Source organism: Schistocerca nitens, chromosome 3, assembly GCF_023898315.1.
Source record: "Schistocerca nitens isolate TAMUIC-IGC-003100 chromosome 3, iqSchNite1.1, whole genome shotgun sequence".
Lineage (NCBI taxonomy): Eukaryota > Metazoa > Arthropoda > Insecta > Orthoptera > Acrididae > Schistocerca > Schistocerca nitens.
Window position 1 is genome coordinate 283,355,823 of NC_064616.1, and position 22,118 is coordinate 283,377,940.

The following is a 22,118-nucleotide window of genomic DNA, read 5'->3' on the forward strand; positions in this document are numbered from 1 at the left end:
ACAAGACGTTGGTGGTTCTTACCTCCGCAGCATTTCTTTCCAAATATACACCAAGTTTGGTTAAAATCGATCCAGGTGTTTAGGAGGAGCTTTTTACCTGTGGATTTACCAGCATAAGCACATTCACATAATTTCACATATATTTAACAATTTTCACACATATTTCATTTGTATCTCTAGCGACCTTCGCCCAGCAGTTCTGTTTCCACGCAGCTCAATGTTTATGACGTCATATCTTCTGAACTATATGTCGCTCAATAATATAATTTTCAAAGTACATCCAGTGGTATATGTGAAGACTGTTTGCACAGTGTGTTGCGAATACAATTAGTAGTAAAGAAGTAATACATTAAAACACAACGCATGACGCGGCAGTTTTACTGCGTCAGCAGCGAAAACGTATTAAGCTACAACATTTTTTCCTTTCATTATTTTGTGTGTGTGTGTGTGGGGGGGGGGGGGGGGGCTGAGCGAGAAAATGTCTCGTAAGGCTTTGAAACTACGTAAAATCTGTTGCAAGTTATTAACAAGGGAACATTTTCAAGTGTCAATGAACGATCTTGATGAAACTTTGTGGGTCTGTAGAGGGGGCAAAATAATGCAACATGCTTCTTTGCTCCCAATTTCACTTTAATGGGGCAAAACACAACCCGCAAGGTAATTTGGCGTATTAGATTTAGAGAGAATAGATTCGAAACAATAAAATATAAAAAAGTGTCTCATATAAAAGCTGAAATGTAACTAACGTTCTTCAAAACTGTATAATTACTTCTGAAAATTTTTGAAAATTTGCAAATTACGTCACCGCCATTAACGAATTTTGAAAAATGGAAACTTGTATTACAAATTAAGTTAAAAATGCTTTTACGCCACATACATCCACGTGTACTAAGCTGGAAAATAGTTGTACACACTGTGCTGTCAGAGTATGTGCAACATACCTAATTGAAATACCTAAACGTTCATTATTGTTCCAATCATTTGTGTTACGTAGTTTGGTTTATGTTTTAAACTGTGTATTTTGTTAACTGACGATAGTAATTAACCCATTATTATGATCCAAAATTCTTACAGTAATGAGAATCAGTAAAAAATGGTTAAACATAATCTTTTTCAACACCATGCTCACAAAATGAACGAATTTTCTCCCGTACTGGGAAAAACAACGTCCGTCAAATATCGTTTGACTTTTTCAGATGTTAGCTTACCAGATTTCGACGACATAAGTAGCACAGTTGAGACTTTAAAGAGATTCCCGAATTCTCGATCCAAACTCTAAATTAGTTTCTTTTAAAACTATGAAAAGTGGGGTAAGCAATTCGCCAGCTGCAGAGACTGATGGTTGAGTAGTGTAAGGAAGTTCTCTTCGCGGTGCATCTCCGTAGGATCTTGAAGAAAAGATCTCACAAACGTATCGTCAGTAAACGCCGGTCTGTAGGGACGATGCGTTCGAGTACGTATTGCTCGATGCGCTCTCCGCCGAAAATAGTCTTTTCGACAAGTTGTTCTTGAACCGACGACTGCGATTTCAGAACTTGTTCCGCAGATTAATAGCTGTTTCTAAAGGCTGTTATTTGAAGATTATAAAAGGATTGCAACATGCAGTAACAACCTACCGCGGCCGACCCCGCCCGGCACCTTTCCTCGCTAGAGATGCTGCAGTGCCTGCAGTCTACGCTTCTCATTGGTGCCTCCTGTTATATAAGCCCGAGCCGACAGCTCTGCTGCAGGCCATTCCCGCTCACGCCGCGGAGAGTTGCGCATAAGCTGATTGTCGCTGTTGCCACTCGAGATGCCTGGACGCGGAAGTGGACGCAAAGCTGCTGCCTTGGCGGAGTTGCTGCTCACGTTAGCAGGAACATCCGGCAAGAAGAAGCGGAAGACTGTATTGCAGTGCTTTCGCTGCCAAAAGCTTGGCCACGTGGCTAAGCATTGCAGCGGAGCAGTCGCGTGCTTGAAGTGTGCGCAAGCACACGACACACGTGACTGCAAGAAGCAGAAGGACGTCCCCTGCACCTGCGCCAACTGCGGTGGCGCACACGCGGCCAACGCCCGTTCCTGCGCCTACAGAAGAAACTGGCGCGGACCGGAGAAGAAGACGCAGAAGCAAGTGACCACAACACACGAAGAGGTGGTCACTTGCACAGAAGACGTCGTCTCCAGGCGCCTTAACGACGCCGTACAAGACGCCATGTCCGCCTTCAAATCCGCCATGGCGGAAGAGAGGGCGATCATGCGGGCGGAACTGGGCCAGGCTCGGCGTCAGATTGCTGAGCTGACGCTGCAGCTTCGCTCAGCCAAAGCAGCTTCCGCCACAGCAGTCGACACCGCCACCCAGACGACTCCTCCACGAGAGAAGAAGTTCGCGACGGTGGCCACGCAGACCGACGTGCCTGCCGAAGGGGAGGCAACACAGCCCAAGACGGACACCGAAGCAGCAGCGCAAGAAGGGGAGTGGGAAGAAGTCCCATTCCTCCCGCTTCCAGACATGTACAGCGCAAGCGCTGTTACGCAGAAGATCGCTGCATCGCTTCGCGATGGCACGTACCCCCACCACGACAACCCTTACCCTTTCCTTCCACCTAACCGTCCTAAACCTCCACCCCCACACCAACCAATAGGGTATCCAGAAGGCCTTGTCGGCCTTTCTAGGGAGGATTACAACCTGATTAATTCCTACCCTATCTTTACCGAGTGGCAAATGCGCTACATTATCTTCGCTCTGGCCAGCGGAGAATACGAAGAAGCAGGGCACACTGTACCCAGCACCCCAACCGAGGGAGAGCCCTCAGCAACAGCCAAGAAGAAGAAGAAAAACCGTCATACCGACAAGTACAGAAGATAGGTCATCGGCACTCCTTGCCAGTCAAGATAAACCTACAAGTACAGTACGAAGATTCGAAGAGATTCCCAGGGGAGTAAAGGCCAACAGGCCACAAACTTCCACCCGAACCTCCTCACAGTGAGGAAGTCATCAAAGGAGCAGCAGCAGTAGCAGCAGCTCTGCTGCAGTCTCGTCTGCCTGTTGCTACTACTACGGGACTGTATACCGCCGCATGACTTCTGGAACACTCTTCAGGACCTCTCTCTCACGGAATGCTCTTTGGATTACCGCGCATCGCACGGATTTTTGGACATCGCCATCAACACGGCCGTTTCTTCGGATTCTTCTTCGAACTGCTGGCACTTGTCGGTATTTACTGAACCTGTAGTGTTGAAAAATGGTTGTAGGCGAACTGACGTGAGATTTTATATTGTGTATAAAGTACGTCTGTTTACAAACAGGTAAGATGCCAACTGAAACTTCCTAGCAGATTAAAACTGTGTGCCCGACCGAGACTCGAACTCGGGACCTTTGCCTTTCGCGGGTAAGTGCTCCACCAACTGAGCTACCGAAGCACGACTCACGCCCGGCCCTCACAGCTTTACTTCTGCCAGTATCTCGTCTCCTACCTTCCAAACTTAATCTGCTAGGAAGTTTCATATCAACGCACACTCCGCTGCAGAGTGAAAATTTCATTCTGGAAACATCCCCCAGTCTGGGGCTAAGCCATGTCTCCGCAGTATCCTTTCTTTCAGGAGTGCTAGTTCTGCAAGGTTCGCAGGAGAGCTTCTGTAAAGTTTGGAAGGTAGGAGACGAGGTACTGGCAGAAGTAAAGCTGTGAGGGCCGGCCGTGAGTCGTGCTTCGGTAGCTCAGATGGTAGAGCACTTGCCCGCGAAAGGCAAAGGTCCCGAGTTCGAATCTCGGTCGGGCACACAGTTTTAATCTGCCAGGAAGTTTCATATCAGCGCACACTCCGCTGCAGAGTGAAAATCTCATTCTGGAAACGTCCCCCAGGCTGTGGCTAAGCCATGTCTCCGCAGTATCCTTTCTTTCAGGAGTGCTAGTTCTGCAAGGTTCGCAGGAGAGCTTCTGTAAAGTTTGGAAGGTAGGAGACGAGGTACTGGCAGACGTAAAGCTGTGAGGGCCGGCCGTAAGTCGTGCTTCGGTAGCTCAGTTGGTAAAGCACTTGCTCGCGAAAGGCAAAGGTCCCGAGTTCGAGTTTCGGTCGGGCACACAGTTTTAATCTGCCAGGAAGTTTCACATCAGCGCACACTCCGCTGCAGAGTGAAAATTTCATTCTGGCAGATGCCAACCTTTAACCCAGTTAATATTTGCCGAATGCTATTGATCATTCTGCTACGGCCGCAGGTTCGAATCCTGCCTCGGGCATGGATGTGTGTGATGTCCTTCGGTTAGCTAGGTTTAAGTGGTTCTACGTCTAGGGGTCTGATGACCTATGATGTTAAGTCCCATAGTGCTTAGAGCCATTTGAACCATTTGAAGCACTTCGGTGATCTTCGGGTCGCGCCTAACTTCGATGGCGGGCGAAGTGGTTCGGCTGTAAGATCAGAGCTGGTTCGACAGTGTCGGAATACAGACATGTTGTCTGCCGGGATAGGTGTCAGTGAAGACTTTATTAGCAATCTATGGTTTGTAAATTGAGAGCTGGTTCGGCAGTCTCGGAGGACGGACACGTTGTCTGTCGCCATATTAGTTAAGACTTAATTTGCAATGTCTAGTTTATAAATGTAAGATCATAGCTGGTTCCGCTGTCTCGGAGGACAGACATGTCTGCTGCGGGTGGCATCAGGTTAAGACTTTATTAGCAATCTACGGTTACTTGGACATGTACTCGAGAACAGTGTGATAATAATTACGGAAATACGTATTTCATTATTTTGTTGAAGAATGGAAATTATCTGTGACTCTAAAGTGGACTGTAATTGTGCAGTTTATCGTGTTCTACCAATAAAAAGAGAGTGGCATCCCATATAAACAAACCAACTGGAAATTTAATTATTCACATATCAATTCCTCGCTATGGGTTTCTTACAGCCTCAAGATAACGGATTCACGACCTACGCGATGTTTTCTCCACAGGGGACAACAACTACAGAAGACTGCAGGTTGATGAACACTTATTAGAACTTACGAATTCCACTCAGGGCGGTGAAAGCAAATAGGTTCCTCGCGTGTACTGCAGTCTTACTACAAATGAGAGCAGTGACACCATCTGCGGTAACACTGAGGAGGTATGAAGGAGAGAAATTGTCGAGGGAAGGGGTTTATCATACGCACGTACTGTATATATACCATCCTCTCTCTCCCTAACTCTCTTTTTCAACTTGCCGCAATATGACGTCTCGTTCAACTTGGCACCTTTCCAAATCAAATGTCGTAGACAAAACAATTTTTCGCAGAGTTTTCTTGCTACCCTTATAACATTTGTGAAGTTTTCAAAATGTGGATATTTCGTAGTGTTGATGATAATATCGCAGAAACTGCCTCCTCGTAAACGCTCAGCGCGCTAGCTTGCCGGACAGGGTCGCATTTGCACGGCGGATTGACGACTGTGGCTTGTGCATCGGCCAGCCTGAGTGTGGTTTTTAGGCGGTTTCCCACACTCGTTTATGCAAATGCTGGCTGGTCCCCAATTTCTGCTTGAGAAAATACGTTACACAAACAATTAAAATACGGTCACATACAGAACAGAGTTCATGGAATTCACGGACAGGTGGCACACGAGACATCTCTCTCACTGACGAGAGGGTTACACTTTATAAACTAGCCATACACCCTTGCTACGCGACGGTTTTGAAGAAGGGCATTTGCATTCCATCGCTTAGCCAAAAATTCAAACACATGGCGGCCAGAAACAGTCTGTAAAGGTTTGCAGGATAGGCTATGCTGGGAAATAATTGTTAAGAAAAAAATCGATGAGTTGCGCAGTTTCCGAATTAAGTATCATTCAAGTTCGCCATCACGCCGTTGCGTCCAAATTCAAGCGGCCCTTCAGAGACGGTGTCGCCAAACGTATTCTTCGCTTGGTTTCCTAATATTCTTCGTTTGGTTTCCTAAAACTGAACAAGAAAAAGACGAAAAAATTGGCCATGGAACGGTAGTACGGACAGAAACCGTGCCAAAGCCTATGCAGTCTCGTGCGCTATTATCTACGCTATGACAACTGACACGTATCGCATCTGGCGTTCCGCTTGAATTTGCGCGCGCAGCGGCTTGATTGGCTAACTTCGGTGCTAATTAGCTCGGAAACGGCGCAACGTATAAAATTTTTTCCTTTACAAATATTTCCAAGCACAACCTACCGTGCAACACCCTTGTAAGCTTTTCAGACTGTTTCTGACCACTCTATATAAATGAAACCTATAAACATGCAGTTTCGTAAAGTTTTTAATACACAAAGCGAAATCACTAAATTTGTGCATCCAAGTCACGTAAATTCAATGTTAGGTTATTTATCCTACCCAAGTAAATTCAATATCAGTTTTTATTCGTAAAGGCCAGATTGCGTCGCTTAATTCCGTTGCTGACGTTAAGTTTCTAAAGCACTTCTGTCACTGCGGTAAAAAAGGAAAAAAAAAACTAAAAGAGTCGTCTATTGGTTCCTTGGCATACTAAGTCGTCACTAAGGTAAACATCCGAACTACTAAACTGAGCAGACTTATAAAAGTTTAAATTACGACATCTTCTTTTGTGGTACGATTCTGATAAAATAAAGAGTATATCAAGTTTGTCTGCGTGGCCATCCTCCGCAGCAAGCACAGAAATACTTGGTTTGTAAATAAAACCGCGTTTTCTTGCTTGCACCAAACGAGTATTAAAGACTATATGTTGTCCCAAGCCACGCTCAAATTACTTGTGAAAACCCCATGAAAATTCGTCTAGCAGCTTTGGAGATTAACGTGTTCAAACAGACACGACGGTTTTAGATAGACATTAATTACGCTAGCTTCTTTTTATGTGATCCGATTTTGATGAAATAAGGCCTATATGTTGCCCCAAGCTATGCTCAAGTAACCTATGAAAATTCTTCTAGTCGTTGGGGGATCAGCGTGCTCAAACACACAGATAGACACGATGCTTTTACACTTTTATTATTAGTGTAGATCTGTCAAAACCTGAGTACAGAGGGTGCCCTATTAAAACGGCATTAACGTTCAGGAATAGAATAAGAAGATGTCCTTAATAGCCGGCCGTTGTAGCCCTGCGGTTCTAGGCGCTTCAGTCTGGAACCGCACTGTTGCAACTGTCGCAGGTTCGAATCCTGCCTCGGGCATGGATGTGTGTGATGTCCTTAGGTTAGTTAGGTTTAAGTAGTTCTAAGTTCTAGGGGACTGATGATCTCAGATGTTAAGTCCCATAGTGCTCAGAGCCATTTTGAACGTCCTTAATATCGCTGAACCTGCAGTCTAATAACACATTTATCCATATCGTCAATAGGATATTCATTGCGTGCGCTTTGCTCTCTCTTTGGGGCAGAGAACTGAATAGCGCTTGACCCACTATCATGCCCCTCCAGCCGTATTCACAAACCAACGACTTCCTCAACTTTATCTTCCTCCTTGCGTGTGCCATTACATTTTCCCTCAGCAGTGTCACTAAATCCCGCTCATCATCGTCAAAAAGTTTAATGCCGTCAACAGCGAGCCGTCGTTGCTGCTCACGAAGGTATTTTCCGCGACAACTTTCCGCTGCTTTGAACTTGGAACATGACTGTACCCAGTCACGCGACCAAGTCGATTCCTGGTAAGCTCGGGTCTCCGATTTGCTATTTCAAGCAATACAGTGAGTTAATGGAACAAGTCTGTTTCCTAACAGGACACCTAGCGCACAGCATCGATATTTGCATTGTTGTGCATATACTTTCAGTGTAATTCAAGTACAATGGTGAAAAGAATTAAGAAATCAAACCGGATACGATTACGTCTTAGACCGAAATATTCAGAAATATCCCTGCACAGCAACTGAAATTTTAGAAGTGTAGTTCGGGTCTAGCCTGTATAGTCTTAAACAGTTACGCTGAGCCTCATTTCAGTTTGGACCTTCGTTTAAAAACGAGAGAAATAACATTGGACATCGGTTCAAGTACGAAACTGCTGCAAAGAGTGGGTGAGTCTTTTCCTAACAAGCTTCAATAACAAACTGTTATAAAGGAAACCTACCGGAACAAGCTGCGTTCACGATGTATTACGCTCATATTTCTGTAGTCACAGATATGAAAAGCAAGAAGAAAATGCGGGTGTTAAAAACAAACGTTAGACCGGCTATTTGTTTTATATAATAACGTTACTGTGCGCCTTCCATAAATCGGGGTGAAAACACCCAAGACAAGGAAAGGATAATAAAATGACGTAAGCAGTGACTGCATGCTGCAGTTCCTTCCTTCGTCAAACATTGGAGTAAAAGCGATAGTTCTTTCTACGTCACATCTGTATTGCGATTACGAATCCTCTTCAGTGCACATTTTGTACTATTCTACTAATTCTCGGAGTGTAGTTTTAGATGTGGAAAGTCAGTGTGTGCAGAGATAAGTGCAGCGACAGATCCATAAAAAAATTAAAAAGTATGCTAGTCGAGAGCACACAGAAATTTTTGAGCTATAGCAACTAACAAAGGTTGACTTGAAAACTAACGTATGGCAGAAGAGAGCGCTGTCGCTCGTTCCGACAGCATTTTGAGTGAAATCGCTCCATCCCACAGCTAACTGGTTCTACAACGGAAGATTTCTCCATTGCCCTAGGGTGCGAGCAGGTAGACCCAGGGGTGTACAGGGCTGTGCGAGGCATCTAAAGCTGCGGACACAGAGGAAGCTCGCTCGCTAGGGGTGTTCAGTTCTCCCCTTGGTTCTGGTGGAGTTTGACCACTTAGTGCTATGTCTCCTTAATCTATATACTTACAAAATTTTTTCTTCACTTGTTTCCCTGCATTCTTGTTTTCCCATTCCAGTTTTTCTTCTTCCATTGTTGAGATTGCAGGCGTTGTGCTTGGTCAACGCAGGAATTACGGGGGGTTAAAGCAGAGGAAACAACAATGAAGCATTATTCAGTGCACGTGTCGTTAAATAAAGTCATTTACCCATTTTATAAATTATTTACGGAAGAATGGAAAAAATGTTAGAAGTCAATCTCGGAAAAAACAGTTTGGGTTCCGGATAAATATAGGAACACGCAATACTGACGCTATGACGTATCTTAGAAGAGATTATAGCGCAAAACGCGTATCTGACAGGAACCAGGATTTGCAGTCGGCTTTGTTTTACTTATTGATCTACCAATATTTTGCCGATAAAATGACTTTAGTTTTGCCCAGTATAATATCTGCATTAAAGAATAATACGGATTTGTCTTACATTAGAATATACATACATAGTGCATACTTCATTAAAGAGGGTTGTGGCTAATACTAATCTTCAATATCTATTATGATTCTGACAGATGTACTCTTGGGGCTAACAATATCTTTTCGTCAACAGGCGATGACACATATAATATTTTAACAGCGATCAGACACTAGAGCAAATACCATCTTCTCTCAATTAAAATTCTTTCTTTTTTAGTTTCTCGGTCAGTGACGTCACATTCCGGCCCCCTCCTTCAAAACTACTGTTTCTTTCACGCCCATTGCTGTCACTGACCTCAGTTTAAACCTACCTGATTGTAATCAGCTTGGGTTGTTACGCTTTCATGAACTAATATAAACTCTGTTTTCTTTTTCAACTATTGAGTTACTTCTAAGTGTTGTACCCCGTGTTACATGTTTGTCCTATTTTAACATATACGTCGTTATGTGAACATAATGTAAAACTTGTAGAATGCCTGGTTAGATGTATGCGAGGGCCTGGTGACTCTAAAATAATTAATTGATTAATTAAAAGTCATTTACAGGTTTATTAATTTGATTACATGTTTGATATTAATGTCGTCTTTCTTTATTAAAAGTGGTCATTGTGGGCGCCAATAAATGCAAGCCTATGTAAATAGTGAAGTGTTGATGCAACATAAGGATTGGACTGTATATGTTATTCTTTCTTTGTTCGTAAAATACAATAAAAGTTTTGAATGAATATTTTGTTTACTAACTCAGTTTTTAAATTCAGTAAAATGTTACTGGATGACTTTACACGTCTGTAGATAACAGTTTCTTTTAGAAAATCCATCGTTTTACATTTTTAGGTGTGTGTAGTATTTGCGTATTCTTTTCAATATCTGTGACTGGAAGTTTACTCTCAGCCAAGTGGCAAGCAAAAAAAAGTTGATCTGTTTAGATTTTTTGATCAAATGTCCGAGCGGATCAGAAACAATTCTCTCTAGCAATTACAAACTGGTTTTTGTCCAAATTTTCATACCAAAAGAAGAGTGGGAAACTGACAAATAGGGTATCAAACTGACTAGTGTAATGCATAGTTTCGCAAATAAAAAAAAAAAAAAAACCAGCTTGGACAGTTCGAAAGTAATCTGGACAATTAACAAAATTATAATTAGCAATTTGAGAGAAAATTGAAATATTTCACTTTCAGCTGCTGCTGTGTAGCTGAAGTGTCGAAGGCCGGCCGGAGTGGCCGTGCGGTTCTAGGCGCTATAGTCTGGAGCCGAGCGACCGCTCCGGTCGCAGGTTCAAATCCTGCCTCGGGCATGGATGTGTGTGATGTCCTTAGGTTAGTTAGGTTTAATTAGTTCTAAGTTCTAGGCGACTGATGACCTCAGAAGTTAAGTCGCATAGTGCTCAGAGCCATTTTTTGCAGTGTCGAAAAATGTCAAATTACAGCATAAATTGAAACTTCTCTCATTTCTCTTCGATATACAGGGTGTTTCACAATTCAGTTACACATTTCTAGAGGTTTAGGCGGGACAGTAGATCAAGTTTTACATAGGAACTCATGTTCAGAAACGTCATCCACGACGCTACAGAGCGTCAAAGTTATAGGCACCGGCGCCTGTAAATGTATCTATTTATAGACAAGGTAATTCCGTAATGATGTTACGCACTTTCTAGGTTGATGGAGAAGGATAACTGTATCAATTTGAGATAAGGTTCCCTGTACCGGATACGAACGAGTCGAATGCTATAATCGGAAACGGTTCTGATACCTCCCACAGTGGAATACATGTGCTGGTTCAGTTGTCGAACGATTCTCGAAATCAAGTACAGCGAACGAGGCTGCGATAGAGAATTTAAACTCCAATGTTTAAGTTGGAATCTTGAATTTTAAAGACTGCTACAGGATATCCGTCTGGTGGAATTTCACTCAGGTCTCCTTACGTCACTAAAGTATGAAGATCTCAGTCGGTGTACATGATTTCAAGCGTCATGCGATGGCACGCAAAAATGTTTCTGTAATCTATTTTATTTCCTACTTTTAGTCAAATCATTTCGCAAAAATTTGACCAATTTTTTATTATAACGCATCTAAATGTTCTTTTTATCGGATACTACAACCCATAATAGAAAAAATTATTTCACAATGCTTATTTCATATGGGAGCAGAAGAATACTGCAAGTTGGTTCAGAAACTATTTTGTCGTGGTAAGTATTTTTCGACCCTGTATTTTATTCCCACCCCCCCCCCCCACTCTAACCTGCGTACGTTTTTCCCACCGTCGAAAATATATCCGCGTCCGCCGTTTTTGTCTTCATGTAAAGCGGGAGGCACTGCTCACCCGGGTACCACCACAAGGCTTTGGAACCTAAGTTAAGAAACCAAATAACTGGCGTGGGAACCTTGATGAAGAAACCCAAGCCGGCGTTGTGGACGAGCGGTTCTAGGCGCTTCACTCCGGACCCGCGCTGCTGCTACGGTCGCAAGTTCGAATCCTGTCTCGGGCATGGATGTGTGTGATGTCCTTAGGTTAGTTAGGTTTAAGTAGTTCTAAGTCTAGGGAGCTGATGACCCCCGATGTTAAGTCCCATAGTGCTTAGAGCCTTCTGAACCATTTGAAGAAACATACACACGGCTGGTATTGTGCGTGGCCGCTATGGCGCAGTTGGCGGTTCATGTTCTTCAACCAGTAGTAACACAATGTCACCATGGACCAACACGAGGTAGGGAGATATTACTTGTTAATTTAAAAATAAAAACCACATGCAACGAAACAGGTTGCTGGAATGAATACTGCTGTCGTGTTACATTCCCTCACAATTTATCTGCCATTTTCAGGTACTGTTAGCTCGCATTGGAAAATCGAACTTGATATTCTGGATGCCAGAAAACATGCTCTTTCCACCTGTGGTTGGATTGGAATCTGTAATAGGGGAAAAAAAATTTCTAAAAGGAAATTAAATGTCATCTATTTTTGTAATTTTTACGAAAATCAGGTTTGAACTAATTTTGTAGAAAATTGTAATGCAGAACGTGAATGATATTTTATACTGGAATACGTTACGTTGCTAAGTAGTTGTGTCCAAAGTTGCATGTTTTTATCTTTAATCAACGAGATATGAGAAGTCAAAAGTTAAAATTTATTTGCACAGTTTTTCCGACTACTTTGCCTCAATTTATGTAGCATTGTTAGCCCATGTTGTAAGTTAAACCCACTGTTCTGGGAGGGCTTAAAACACGTTGTTTCAGATGAGACTGGTTTTGAATCCTTAATACACTCCTGGAAATGGAAAAAAGAACACATTGACACCGGTGTGTCAGACCCACCATACTTGCTCCGGACACTGCGAGAGGGCTGTACAAGCAATGATCACACGCACGGCACAGCGGACACACCAGGAACCGCGGTGTTGGCCGTCGAATGGCGCTAGCTGCGCAGCATTTGTGCACCGCCGCCGTCAGTGTCAGCCAGCTTGCCGTGGCATACGGAGCTCCATCGCAGTCTTTAACACTGGTAGCATGCCGCGACAGCGTGGACGTGAACCGTATGTGCAGTTGACGGACTTTGAGCGAGGGCGTATAGTGGGCATGCGGGAGGCCGGGTGGACGTACCGCCGAATTGCTCAACACGTGGGGCGTGAGGTCTCCACAGTACATCGATGTTGTCGCTAGTGGTCGGCGGAAGGTGCACGTGCCCGTCGACCTGGGACCGGACCGCAGCGACGCACGGATGCACGCCAAGACCGTAGGATCCTACGCAGTGCCGTAGGGGACCGCACCGCCACTTCCCAGCAAATTAGGGACACTGTTGCTCCTGGGGTATCGGCGAGGACCATTCGCAACCGTCTCCATGAAGCTGGGCTACGGTCCCGCACACCGTTAGGCCGTCTTCCGCTCACGCCCCAACATCGTGCAGCCCGCCTCCAGTGGTGTCGCGACAGGCGTGAATGGAGGGACGAATGGAGACGTGTCGTCTTCAGCGATGAGAGTCGCTTCTGCCTTGGTGCCAATGATGGTCGTATGCGTGTTTGGCGCCGTGCAGGTGAGCGCCACAATCAGGACTGCATACGACCGAGGCACACAGGGCCAACACCCGGCATCATGGTGTGGGGAGCGATCTCCTACACTGGCCGTACACCACTGGTGATCGTCGAGGGGACACTGAATAGTGCACGGTACATCCAAACCGTCATCGAACCCATCGTTCTACCATTCCTAGACCGGCAAGGGAACTTGCTGTTCCAACAGGACAATGCACGTCCGCATGTATCCCGTGCCACCCAACGTGCTCTAGAAGGTGTAAGTCAACTACCCTGGCCAGCAAGATCTCCGGATCTGTCCCCCATTGAGCATGTTTGGGACTGGATGAAGCGTCGTCTCACGCGGTCTGCACGTCCAGCACGAACGCTGGTCCAACTGAGGCGCCAGGTGGAAATGGCATGGCAAGCCGTTCCACAGGACTACATCCAGCATCTCTACGATCGTCTCCATGGGAGAATAGCAGCCTGCATTGCTGCGAAAGGTGGATATACACTGTACTAGTGCCGACATTGTGCATGCTCTGTTGCCTGTGTCTATGTGCCTGTGGTTCTGTCAGTGTGATCATGCGATGTATCTGACCCCAGGAATGTGTCAATAAAGTTTCCCCTTCCTGGGACAATGAATTCACGGTGTTCTTATTTCAATTTCCAGGAGTGTAGAAACCGGTATTTGTAAAAGAAGTGTCGAATATACCCTCTTTCCACTCTTCACAAAAATCATAATCTCTTCGACAAATTTGTAGATTATCGGAAAATAGTTGGTGAATGAAACTCCGTGCTCCACAACCATGCGCTACCGAGCCATTGCATGTTATGTTTCATTTTCGGAATGTGTATACGAGATATAATAATTCAAAGTTTACATTTTTTTCGTGCCGTGCTTTTCACGCTCAATTTTGATTCAAATTATCTAGCATTGTTAGCCGCCGCGCGGTCTGAAGCGCCTCGCCACAGTTCGCGTCGCTCTCCCCGTCGGAGATTCGAGTCCTCCCTCGGGCATAGATGTGTATGTTATCCTTAGCGTAGGTTAGTTTAAGTCTGATTACGTGGTGTGTAAGCCTAGGTACCGATGACCTCAGCAGCTTGGTCCCATAGGAACTTACCACCACCATTGTTAGCCCGCGTTTGATAAACAACAACATTTTGTTTTGCGGTTCAAACCATGAACTTTCTAATGACTCCAGTCTGGAAAGTTTTATAGGCCACAGGTTTTTTGCAAAATCAGATCGAAAATACCGCATTTATGACATTTTTACAAAAGCTACAAATTTGCACTTAATTTATTCAGTATTTGAAAGTGGCACATAAATGAAACTTTATATTTGAAAACCTTGAGCTATTAGGTTATCACAAGCCAAGTTTCACGTTCAAATGGTTCAAATGGCTCTGAGCACTATGGGACTTAACATCTGAGGTCATCAGTCTCCTAGAACTTAGAACTACTTAAACCTAACTAACCTAAGGACAACACACACATCCATGCCCGATGCAGGATTCGAATCTGCGACCGTAGCTGTCGCGCGGTTCCAGACTGAAGCGCCTAGAACTGCTCGGCCATCCGGCCGGCGTTTCACGTTCGTCATACCTTTAGTCCTTGAGATACAAGAAGCCAAACTTGGAAATTTTTTCGGACGCCGACGCCGATTCTTTCTGGCGACATCGCCTAAAATTTTCTGGCTGAATATCGCTCGTAAAAGTCTTTTCATTATTATTCTTAAGTGAACGCATGAAATTGTGCAAGAGGGCTAAATTAAATTTCTTTCAACAAAATACTGCACGAGAAATAACAGCCCAAATTCGCCAGAAATTCACGCTCGCTCTGCGCAAAGTCGCGCATAGAGTCAAACAAGTGATTATATTGCGGCTGTTATTGCTTCCACGAACGTTAAACTTCATAAATGTTCATCGGGGATTCGGGTGAATGTTCATATAAAATTTCATGGGAATCCATTACGGTCGTGCGGAAAATGTTCCTAAATTCAGGCGATTTAACATGTAGTGACCCAACTATTGCTTCTACACCTAACCGCGGAGATCTGAAAATCGAATCGGTTTTATTCCTCTATGTACAATTTTTACTGGTCAATGCAGGTTTATTCTTGCAGAAAGGAAAACAGCAACCAGCTACTTTTGACAAAGCTATTTATTCACGTAACTGATAGGTTCATCATCAGACGGCCTGTTCACGTTAAGATACATTTTTGTTGTAGTTTATATTAGTTTCACTTTTTATTCCTCCATGTGACGAAAATTCCTCGAGGTGGCGGTGCCGTCGAAAATCCCGCGCCATTACGTTGCAATGCTGAATGCTTATGTCCAAGTAGTAGTGAAGTCTACATCAAGCACTTTTTTGATATACTGTATATGTACACACATAGTGTAAAGCACCACTCACACACACCAAAATGTTTTGCCATATGGAAAGATGCATACAAAGGTGGCACCATCACCCCAAGGAGTTTTCACCACATGGATGAATAAAAATTGAAAACTAATGTAAACTACAACAAAAATGTATCTTAACGTGAACAAGCCGTGTGATTAAGAACCTGTCGGCTCGAAACCTATAACGGCGCCATTTACGTGAAAAAATAGCATTATCAAAAGTGGTTGGTTACTGTTTTCTTCTCTTCAAGAATCGACCCATATTTTGTACACGTCTCAAAATGTCAGTTTAAAAAAAAATAGAATTTTACTAGTCATTCTCACACTATGGGCAGTGAGAAAATACAAGACATTTCTGGAAAAATTAAAAATGCCTGATGACCGTAAATAGGTGTGTTAAAACATGGTTCAAATGGCTCTGAGCACTATGGGACTTAATTTCTGAGGTCATCAGTGCCCTAGAACTTAGAACTGCTTAAACCTAACTAACCTAAGGACATCACACACATCCATGCCCGAGGCAGGGTTCGAACCAGCGACCGTAGCGGTCACGCGGTTCCAGACTGAAGCGCCTAGAACCGCTTGGTCACTACGGCCGGCCGCAGCGGCCGGCGCTGTTAAAACATGGACGGATGGTCACTTTAGTCTCGTTGCAGCGCAAGCAGTCTTTTGAATTCACGTAAGTATGCTGCGAATCAATAATTAACTCGACGACCAGGCTAAGAGAGCCGTCCGAAGCCGATCGGCCGCTGTGTCATCCTGTGCCATATGGCGTCATGCGGATGCGGTAAGAAGGGTGACGGGGCGACAGCACACGGCTCTCCAGACCTCTGCCGGCTATCCGAGCCTCAGTTGGCATCACGAGCCTGAGTGAACTCCGTTAAAGAGTCCTCCCTCCACGGAATAGTGCCTGCCAGCCTCCTCACGGTAGTCAGCCACGCTGAGTATTCAGCTACAGGGACAGACCCGTACCAACGATTGGCTGAGAGAAAAAAACACGTCTGAAGACTTGTATGCGCAGCAAAGGTTGTATCGCAAATGAGCGCTGCACGCCACTCGTACCTGTGGTGTAACGTTGAACTGACGTCTCGTGGAGCACACGTCACGTTCAGAAAGCAGCCCAGTAGGCTGTTGCGTAATTGCGGTCGTTGCCCCGGCCTTCTCCGCACGTATGCCGGCAACCCAGTTGAACCAGATGCTTGTAAGCTCACAGGACAAAAGACAAAAGTCACAACACGAAGAGAAATCATTACAAGCACCATTTAATACCGTTTAATACCGCTCCGTGCTTTATAATCCACTGGATTCGGTTACGAAGTGAGTTCAGGAAGTTGTACAAGAACGTCGAGGTTGAGCCACTCTCTGCGCATCTGATCGCGCAGTGCCACCAAATTGCGGCGTTTCACCCACTGTTCCAACACGTACCACAGATTTTCTATAGCGTTCAACTTCGGTGACTTTGCAGGCCAGTCGAGATGTAACAGGGTGGAGAAGTGTCCAGAAAACCCATTACATATTCTTCCGGTCCTAACAACTTTGCTGCTGCCGCCTTTTGTGCCTAGGTGAGCAATGGCCTCTTGAAAGGTGACCGACTCCAAATACTAAATGCATGCTATTCCCGTCGCGATGATCTCTCCCCTGCATGTTGCGATGGACCCTCATTTACTGTCTGCAGCAATTCCTGCCGCGTTTGGAAGCGATTTTGGTTCACACGCCGTGAAACGCATCTCCGGTCCCTCTCCGTCAGGATCTTTCTCCGATCACAATTCTGATGTCGTGTGTCGTGGCCACGTGTGTTACACCACTGCTTGTAGAGACGTTGAACCAGCAAATCCAACAACTCCAAACACCGTATGGCCATGGGCACTGCCAAACACGATTGCCCCTTTTTTGCCGCTCTGCATCGTCCTTACATTATCCCTGTTTACGTACCACATCCGTTTAAAATATAAATGTCTCAGTGACTGCTACTGCTTTATGCCTATGCAGAACGGCTTTAACACACATACACACATGCCCGACGGGGGGGGGGGCGGAGGGGGGGGGGGGCGAACCGTGGCAAGTAGAGATGGGCAAATTCGTTCATCCTTGGGAACTAGTTCCCTAGTGATCGCTCTTTTTTGGGAACCGTTCGTTTTTACTCGTTCACCGTTCATTTATGCACGGTATATGCTTCTTATGAAAAACTGAAAATTAGTACCATACATGACTGAAGACGAAAGGCGCCAAGAGGAGGCACTTGCCTCCCCCCTGGAGTACAGAGTTTTTATTCATTACAGAATTCTCACGCACTTGTACAAGCAATTTTCGTGCTTCTGCAAAACCTCTCGTTTAGCCAACTGTAACATTATGTGGCTGATCTCAGTGAAGTAATATAAGGTGGCGGTTGAAAAACCGGCCCCGAGGACAGACTGCTCGCCAATTACGCACGATTTGTTGACTGCTACGAGCAGAATGGATAAGCATGTAATAATTAGCACTCCGTCATCAGGCCGACCGCCCTGTCATCCTCAGATGAGGATGCGGATAGGAGGGGCGTGGGGTCAGCACACCGCTCTCCCGGTCGTTATGATGTTTTTCTTTGACCGGAGTCGCAACTATTCGGCCGAGTAGCTCCTCAATTGGCATCACGAGGCTGAGTGCACCCCGAAAAATGGCAACAGCGCATGGCGGCCCGGATGGTCACCCATCCAAGTGCCGGCCACGCCTCACAGCGCTTAACTTCGGTGATCTGACGGGAACCGGTGTATCCACTGCGGCAAGCCCGTTACCCTGTAATATTTAGGCATTAAAGAAATAACAAATAAGCTAATGCAAACAACAACTTCGAAACAATAGCTTGACGATTGGTGGGCGCTAATGTGCAGTCTAGCACTCGGGGCCGATTTTTCGTGCGCCACCCTGTACCACTGAAATAATGTTGTAGGAGTTATCGCATTCTCTTTACAAAATGTGAGCCAGCTGTGGTGACCGAGCGGTTCTAGGCGCTTCAGTCCGGAACCGTGCGACTGCTACGGTCGCAGGTTCGAATCCTGCCTCGGGCATGGATGTGTGTGCTGTCCTTAGGTTACTTAGGTTTAAGTAGTCCTAAGGTCTAGGGAACTGATGACCTCAGCTGTTAAGTCGCATAGTGCTCAGAGCCATTCGAACCATTTTACAAAATGTGATACTAGAAACTCGGTTATGGAGCGCGGGCTTCATTCGGTTGAAAGTCTGTCTGCCTTCCATAACAATAAACGTGCTGTTTTACCTTGGATAAAAAAAAGGCGGAAACTGGCCACTCTTCTATGGCGTGCCGACTTCCTTTGCATGTGTAATACCGAGAAAACTTGCCTTTTTATAACTATGTCTTTTGCTGATTATCGAAATAATGAAACTGATCGGCCCTTTTATTACCTGAAAGATGTATGTATTACATATCACGTAATTTTTATGTAATTTACGTAATTATAAAGTAAATTTTAATTACCGGTCGTGGACGCTGAATAGAATACGAATAGAACCAGAAGCCTAGAGTTCAAAAAAGGTTTGAAACAGATCTCGAATGGGCGTGCGCAGCGAACGAAACGAACAACTAGATACTGAACTAACTAGGAGCAGTCGGCAGCAGTGGAACTGCGACGAGCGGTCACGCGAAGAAGGACGAGTCCGGCCGAGGGAGACCGAGAGAGCGACGGGAACGGGACCGAGGCCTCGGACATGAGCGGCCGACGTGCCGTTGCGGGAACTAGACCGAACGTTTCACTTTCCCGGGAACTATAAGTAGAAAGCCGCGACATAAGTGAACTATGAAAGACCGTTCCTTAGAATTCGTTCCTCGCTCATCCCGTTCGTATTGGTGAACCGTTCCTTTGGACCCGTTAGTTCGCGAACGACCCATCTCTAGTGGCAAGGCGCCCTAGACCGCGCCGCTACCCTGCGCGGCATCTGACAGAAAACGTCATCCCAGGAGGCATGGCTCTATACTGTGCTGTCGCCTCTAACCTCGGTAATGACCTCAATTGGAAGGGCAAGAAAGTTCAAGAGTTTTTTCAGGTATGCCGTCCCCATCTGAAGTCACTCATTGATTACACAGCTCTACAAAAAAAAAAAAAAAAAAAAAATTTCTTGTTGCCAGGGGTATTTGAAAGTATACTGGGTATATTTCGTATGCAGAATCTGAAAACGGATTTCCACAATTGGCTCTGAGCACTATATGACTTAACATCAATGGTCATCAGTCCCCTAGAACTTAGAACTACTTAAACCTAACTAACCAAAGGACATCACACAACAGATTTCCCCAATTGGCTCTAGTTTCTCAAGCTCTCTCTTACGTGTAGCGTTTAATCGCTAAATTATCAGTAAATCGGTTGTGAATTCCATAATTCTGTGTGCCTATTCATTTTATATTTTGTGACTGCGTATGTACAAATGTAAAATCTTACATGTTACACGTTCTAGCGGAGAAGGTGAGATTATGGGTCGTTGTAGTAATTTGAGACACCCTCTTATGTCTCACAATTTCAAGAAGAGTCAGTTGGTCTCACTGCAGCATTGAAAGTCAGGATCCCCCACCCCCTTTTTGTACTCAGAGCGGCAGACGAGCTAGAGACGAGCGTGTGAGAGGACGCTATTGGTGTAATAGCTGTTAAAAGTTTTTGTTAGTGAAGAATTTGCCGGCCGGTGTGACCGAGCGGTTTTAGGCGCTTCAGCCTGGAATCGCGTGACCGCTACGGTCGCAGGTTCGAATCCTGCCTCGGGCATGGATGTGTGTGATGTCCTTATGTTAGTTAGGTTTAAGTAGTTCTAAGTTCTAGGGAACTGATGACCACAGATGTTAAGTCCCATAGTGCTCAGAGCCATTTGAACCATCATCAGTCCCCCCAGATTTAGAACTACTTGAACCTAACTAACCTTAAGGACATCACACACATCCATGCCCGAGGCGGGTTTCGAACCTGCGACCGTAGTAGCAGCGCGGTTCCGGACTGAAGCGCCTAGAACCGTTCTTCCACAGCGGCCGCTCTTCGCGTAGAGGTTGTTTCATCTCTTCTGATGTGTTCTGCAATATTTGTGGAGAAATACTCTGCAAGAACAACGGAAAAATATTACTGACTTCGTGAAACAGGCCTATCTTGCGTATTTTGGGATTAAACTGGGAGACCAACATAAACATTGGGCTCCTCAAAGTTTGCAGAAACTGTGTCGTGTCTTTACGACTGTGGACTAATGGTAAACAAAGGGGTTTAAACTTTGGAGTGCCAATGGTGTGGCGAGAACCAAAAAACCACCATAATGATTGTTATTTTTGCATCAAGAAGCTTAAGTGGGAATATCCCCACTTACAATCAGCAAGGCGACCTGTGCCACATGCGATGACATCCCTGTACCAGTGTTCACCACCCTCCCAAAACTACTTCCTTCAGATGATGATGATGATTGTCAGGACTTAAACACTAGTAGTAGTGAATCTGAATACGAAGGAAGTTCCACAAGACGTCAGCTCTGCAGTCAGAAAGACCTTAACAATTCGATAAGAGACCTCGGTCTTTCTAAACAGTCTCCTGAACTCTTGGCACCTAGACTAAATGAGAAGAATTGTCTACAACCAGGAACTAAAATCTCAGCTTATCGAATAAGAGAAGAAGATCTGCTTCCATACTTCAGTCAAGATGATGCACTTGTTTACTGCAGTGACATCCCTGGTTTACTACTAAAAGTGGGACAACCAAAATATCAACGTCAAGACTGCAGGCTTTTTGTCGATTGCTCAACCAGAAGCCTAATATGTGTGTTGCTGCGTAACAGTAACTGCTATGCATCCATTCCAATTGGTCACTCCGCGAAACTTCATGAGGAATACGAAAATATCCAGATGGTGCTCCAGGAACTTCGTTATAGTCAAAGCCAGTGGCCTATCTGTGTTGATTTAAAGATAGTTAACTTTTTGCTTAGACAGCAAAGTGGATACACAAAATTCCCTTGTTTTATTTGCAAGTGGGACAGCAGAACAACGCATGATCATTGGGAAAATGTTTCATGGCCATCAAGAGATAGCTTTACTGTAGGAGCAGCTAATATTCTAAAAGAACCATTAGTTGACAGGGACAAAATCATTCTTCAACCACTTTATATCAAGCTTGGTCTAATGAAGTAATATGGGAAAGAATTGGAAAAAAAGTGAGTTTCAAATACACTCCTGGAAATTGAAATAAGAACACCGTGAATTCATTGTACCAGGAAGGGGAAACTTTATTGACACATTCCTGGGGTCAGATACATCACATGATCACACTGACAGAACCACAGGCACATAGACACAGGCAACAGAGCATGCACAATGTCGGCACTAGTACAGTGTATATCCACCTCTCGCAGCAATGCAGGCTGCTATTCTCCCATGGAGACGATCGTAGAGATGCTGGATGTAGTCCTGTGGAACGGCTTGCCATGCCATTTCCACCTGGCGCCTCAGTTGGACCAGCGTTCGTGCTGGACGTGCAGACCGCGTGAGACGACGCTTCATCCAGTCCCAAACATGCTCAATGGGGG

The 22,118-nt window shown here is 45.0% G+C and overlaps 1 protein-coding gene and 1 pseudogene across 1 annotated transcript in view; both read right to left on the reverse strand.

Moving 5' to 3' along the window:
* LOC126248250 (transketolase-like) overlaps positions 1–22,118 on the reverse strand; it is a 173,531-nt gene that overhangs the window by 124,775 nt on the left and 26,638 nt on the right. The window lies entirely within an intron of this gene.
* Positions 18,239–18,356, reverse strand: LOC126249909 (5S ribosomal RNA; annotated as a pseudogene).